The sequence below is a fragment of the Capricornis sumatraensis genome, chromosome X (genome assembly GCF_032405125.1).
Source record: "Capricornis sumatraensis isolate serow.1 chromosome X, serow.2, whole genome shotgun sequence".
NCBI classification, from domain to species: domain Eukaryota; kingdom Metazoa; phylum Chordata; class Mammalia; order Artiodactyla; family Bovidae; genus Capricornis; species Capricornis sumatraensis.
In genome coordinates, this window is record NC_091092.1 from 43,535,173 (window position 1) to 43,541,391 (window position 6,219).

The following is a 6,219-nucleotide window of genomic DNA, read 5'->3' on the forward strand; positions in this document are numbered from 1 at the left end:
AGCCATAAAACTCCTAGAGGGAAGCATAGGCAGAACACTCTTTGATACAAATTGTAGAAATATTTTGTTGGATCTGTCTCCTAAAGCACATTCATGCTTGCAAGAACTACTAAATTTTATTCAGAGGTAAGTGAAAATAAAGGTTTACTACTATTTTTATTGAAGTACTGTTGACTTACAATGTTGTGTCAGTTTCTGATGTACTACCAAGTGGTTCCGTTACACATATACACATGTATTCTTTTTCATATTCTTTTCCATTATGGTTCATTTGGGTTCCCTGGTGGCTCAGATGGTAAAGAATCTGCCTGCAATGCAGGAGACCTGGGTTTGATCCCTGGATTGGAAAGATCCCCTGGAGGAGGGCATGGCAACCCACTCCAGTACACTGATTATAGTTCCCTGTTCTATACAATAGGACCTTGTTCTTTTTCTATTTTATATAAAGTAGTATGCATCCACTAATGTGAAACTCCTAATTTATCCCTCCTCTACCCACTTTCCCCTTTGGCAACCATAAGTTTGATTTTACTGGTATGTCTGCGAGTCTGTTTCTGTTTTGTAAATAAGTTCATTTGTATGTTTTAGATTCCACATATAAATGACATCATATGATATTTATCTTTCTCTTTATGATTTACTTCACTTAGTCATGATAATCTTTAGGTCCATCCATGTTGCTGCAAATGGCATTATTTCATTCTTTTTATGGCTGAGTAGTATTCCATTGTATATATAGTACCACATCTTCTTTATCCATTCACCCGTTGATGGACATTTAGGTTGCTTCCACGTGTTGGCTGTTGTAGATCTGTTGTAGTGCTGACAGATGGGATGCATGTACATTTTTGAGTTAGAGTTTTCATCTTTTCAGGATATATGCCCAGGATTGGGATTTCTGGACATATGGTAACTACATTTTTAGTGTAAGGAACCTCCACACTGTTCTACATAGATGTTGCACCAATTTACATTCAAACAGTGTAGGAGAGTTCCCTTTTTATCAACATCCTTTCTAGATTTGATATTTATAGATATTTTGATGATGGCCATTCTGACTGGTGTGAAGTGATACCTCACTGTAGCTTTGATTTTCATTTCTCTAAGAACTGGAGACACTGAGCATCTTTCCATGTGCCTGTTGGCCATCTGTGTGTCTTCTTTGGAGAAATGTCTATTTAGGTCTTCAGTCTATTCTTTATTGGGTTGGATTTTGGTGGGGGGGATTGCTATTGAGCTGAATGAACAGTTTATATATTTTGGAAATTAATCCCTGTCAGTTGCATCATTTGCAAATATTCTCTCTCATTCTGTAGGTTGTCTTTTCATTTCATTTTTGGTTTTCTTTGCTGTGCAAAAGCTTTTAAGTTTAATAACAAAGCTTATTTTAAGTACAGCAGAATTTCTTTAAAATTGTCATAGCAGTAAAATGTATTAAAAAGAAATTGTTAGAGTATTAATGGAAAAAGCCATATCACTCTTGACACAGTATTTAAAAGAGATTGCTTCACTGCCTCTATCATTTTAAAAAATGTTTGTTAAACATCCTGTCAGAAGAGAATCATCTTCAGTATTACAGATTCCTGTACTGTTATGTTAAGATTCACCTGTACTTTGGAATCTTCATGAAACATACTTTCCTTTGGAATACATTTTATTGCTAAGATAGTTTAAACATTGCTTTCACCTCAGTGTAGAAATACTGTTGTTCTACTTGTTTTTCTTTCAGTGTCACCAAAATAAAACTCATTTTTCATTAAAAAAAAAAAATCCCACCACAGCAGTACTCATGTTAGAGATTGATTAAATAACCAGAAGACTGGAATCTTGAAGGGCACACTGAGAATCCTGCCTACCACTCAAGCCAGAAGTGGACAGCTGCAGCAGTCCAGTCCAATTTGGGACAGCCTGGAAGGACATGGTGAAGGGTAATCCTCCCAGGGAAGAACTTTGAGCGGTGCACCTGTCGTTCCTTCTGCCAGGAGAGATGGCCACAAGTATGAGTGCATATCCATGCCTAGGTCATGTCCACTTCATTGGCTGAAGGATCAAGGACTTTGAGGATGCATAATTGAACATTTGGGACAAGGAGATCCAGGGAAAAAGTATGTGGATGCACCTGTCCAAATGGATACATGATATGAAGATACTTGTGTCTTGTGAGAATTCTCTGTAAATAAGCTTACCAGAGCAGAATTTTAATAATCTGATGGATAGGTATTCATCATCTAGACCTCAATCAGTCTCTTTCTCTAGCATTCAGATCATAATCCAATGAACTCAAGAACCAAGTGGCCAAATCGCAAGGATGGAGGTTTTGCTCAGCAACATGGGCTTCTACTCAGCAAGACTGATCTCACTATAATCACCGTTGAAGGCCCAATCTGCAAAAAGCAGAGGCCAATACTGAGCCCTCAATAAGACACCAGTCTCTAGATTAATCTGCCTGCTACTACCGGGTGGCAGGTGATTACACTGGCTCACTTCCATTAAGGAAGGGGTAGTGCTTTGTCCATGTTCAAACACTCTAGAAATGGATTTTCCTTCCCACCTGAATTACTTTTGGGAAACCAACATTTATAGACTTGAAAAATGCCTTATTCACCATCATGGTATTCCAATCAGCATCACTTCTAAATGAGGAGCCCGTTTCACAGGAAATGAGTGCAGAAATGGAGCAGTGTTCATGGAATTCATTGTTCTTGTGTTTCCCATCATCTTGAAGTAAAATGACTTTTGGGAGACTCACTTATGCGAGTACAAAAGCATCAATTCTTCAGTGCTCAGTCTTCTTTATGAAGACTCTCACATCTATACATGACTACTGGAAAAACCACAGCTTTGACTATATGGACCTTTGTTAGCAAAATGATGTCTCTGCTTTTTAATATGCTGTCTAGGTTGGTCATGGTTTTTCTTCTAAGGAGCAAAGTGTCTTTTAATATAATGGCTATAGTCACCATCCACAGTGATTTTGGAGCCCAAAATGTGTCATTGTTTCCACTTTTCCCCCATCTATTTGCCATGAAGTGATAGGACCGGATGCCATGATCTTAGTTTTCTGAATGTTGAGTTTTAAGCCAGTTTTTTTCATTGTCCTCTTCACCCTCATCCAGAGGCTCTTTAGTTCCTCTTCACTTTTTGCCATTAGAGTGGTATCATCTGCATATGTGAGATTGTTAATATTTCTCCCAGAAGTCTTGATTTCAGCTATGATTCACCCAGCCCAGCATTTCAGATGATGTACTCTGCATACAAATTAAATAAGCAGGGCAACAATATACAGCCTTGATGTATTCCTTTCCCAATTTGGAACCAGTCCGTTGTTCCATGTCCGGTTCTAACTGTTGCTTCTAGACCTGTGTACAGGTTTTTCAGAGGACAGATAAAGTGGTCTGGTATTTCCATCTCTTTAAGGATTTTCCACAGTTTGTTGTGATTCACATAGTCGAAGTCTTTAGCATAGTCAATGAAACAGAAATAGATGTTTTTCTGGAATTGCCTTGGTTTCCCTGGTGGCTCAGACAGTAAAGAATTGGCTTGCAATGCAGGAGGCACAGGTTTGATCCCTGGGTTGGGAAGATCCTCTGGAAAAGGGAATGGCTACCCACTCCAGTATTCTTGGCTGGAGAATTCCATGGACAGAGAAGCCTGGCTGGCTACAGTCCAAGGGGCCCCAATAAGTCGGATGTGACTGAGCAACTAACAGTGGATAATTGTAAATCTAATTGAAGCAGAATGTCTAGTGGCCAAAGCATTCAAGAATGAATGTTGAGTCACCTCCCAGGAAAAGAACCATGAAGAGCTGAGTGCTGGTTGAGGACAAGGGTATTAAAAGAAGGTAGTTATAAATACCAGCAATGTGACTTGCTGCACAAACCAGGACTGTAATAGTATTTAGCCTGATGAGTTAATAACACATCCCTCCTCAAGGGGAAAACAAATAAATAAGAAAGCAAACTATGTTTTCAAAGAAAATTCTTAGGACCAAAGCCAGACTTTACTGACATAGAATCATAGCATTAAAGCTTCACTGGTTTTTCTTAACCTCTGGAAGGCAATTCCCTTGAAAGTCATATTCTAGGGAACTTCAGCAATATCTAGCACCACCCTACAGCACAGCAAACATGTCAATGTTTCTCACTGATAGTTTTAATAGGATTATGTTTTTATGTAATTAACTTTGTTGTGAAGGTGGTGGGAATTTATTTTTCTAGTACATTCTCAAGGTCCTGAATCTTCTTCTAAATATAAAAATAAACAGGTATTTCATTAACCAAAGATCCCAAAACATCTATGTGGTACAACACATTGTGAGGGATACAAAAAGGAGCTTACAGTGCATGTGGGATTATAAAATGAAACCTCATGGAAAGTTACAGGATACAAAATCAACACACATAAATAAGTTACATTTCTATACACTAACAGAACAATCTCAAATGGAACTTAAGAAAACAATTCCATCTAAAAGAACAGCAAAAATAATACTTAAAAATAAACCTAACAAAGAAGGTGAAAGATTTATACACTGAAAACTACCCAAACATCACTGAAAGAAATTAGAGGAGACACAAATAAATAGACAGGCATTCCATGTTCATGGATTGGAAGAGTCAATATTGTTAAGATGCCCATACTAACCAAAGCAATCTATAATATAATTCCTGTCAAAATTCTAAAGTCATCTTTTATAGAAATAGAAAATTAGATTTTAATATTCCTATGGAATCTCAAGGGATGCCAAACAGACAAAAAATAATTTAAAGAATAAAATTTGAAGACTTACATTCCTGATTTCAAAACATATTTCAAAGCTATAGTAATTAAAACAGTATGTTACTCGTATAAAGACATACAAATAGATCAATGGAACAGAATAGAGATTCTGGAAATAAACCCTCATGTATATGGTCAAATGATCTTCTACATGGGTGTCAAGACTATTCAAGGGAGAAATGAGTGCTTTACAAAGAAATGGTGTTGGGAAAACTTGATAGCCACATAAAAAAGAATGAAGCTGTACCTTACTTTATACCATAAACAAAAATTAACTCAAAGCAGATTAAAGACCCAAATGTAAGACCTAAAACTATAAAATTCCTGGAAGAAAACAGGGAAGAAGCTTCATGACATTGGGACATGATAATAATTTCTTGGATATCACACTAAAAGCACAGACAAAAAAATAAAAAATAGACAAAAGCTGTAATGCTGAGAAGGCTAGCGCAGGAGAGGAGTTCAGTTTAAACACATGGAGTGATTTAAGTTTTAAATGTCTCTTAGACATGCAAGTGGAGATAACATGCATGCATTTGAATCTGAGTCTGGAGTTTAGCAGTAAGTTGTCATTTTGAGGTATAAATTTAGGAATTGTTGAAATACAGATCATATTTAAAGCTCTAAGGCTATGTGAGATCATCTAGGGAGACAGTATATTCAAGGGAAGAAGGCCCAGGATCCAGATTTGGGGCCCTACAATATTTAGTGGTGGGAATGAAATGAAACAACTAAAAAAGAAGAATGAAACAGGGAAGAAATCAGGGAAATGTGGTTTCTGGAAACCCAAGGTTTCCATGGAGGAGTGAGTGACTGACTGTCACATACTGCTGAGAAGTTAAAGGCAATGTGTAGCAGACAAGGGACTAGATGTGACAGTTTCAGTGGAGTAGAGGATGCAGAAGTCAGACTCCTCTGGATTAGAGTATGAACAAGAGATGGGGATATTCAGACCTATCCTCTTGTTGAGCCCATCATATCTTACTGCCTCAGGAATCTGCTTCATCCTTCCAATTCTTGAAGTAACTCCAATTTGTTGCACCTTATTAGATTCATTCTCTTCCACTTGGAAAAATGTTTATATCTCTCCATTTCTCAAAGATATAATTACCATCTTCCTTCCTAATTTATCAACAGAAAGGCCATAGTCTACCTTCTCTTAGATGAGAAAGGACTGTTGGATTCCCTAGGACTTTTCAGTTTGCTTTCAAGCTGAGCAGCAAACTCATCAGCTTCATTAGTCATCATTCACTAAAAAAAAAAAAAAAAAACAACCTATTCCATTAATGACAAAAATACAACCATCACAACTTTGGAAAGTCTTCAGATGTATGTATAGTCATGCATTTGCACCATTAATATGGTTTTAATCACAGGGAAAAATTTGCCATTCATCCCCCAAGAAACACTCTGTTCTCAGAAATGCAACTTAATTTTAAT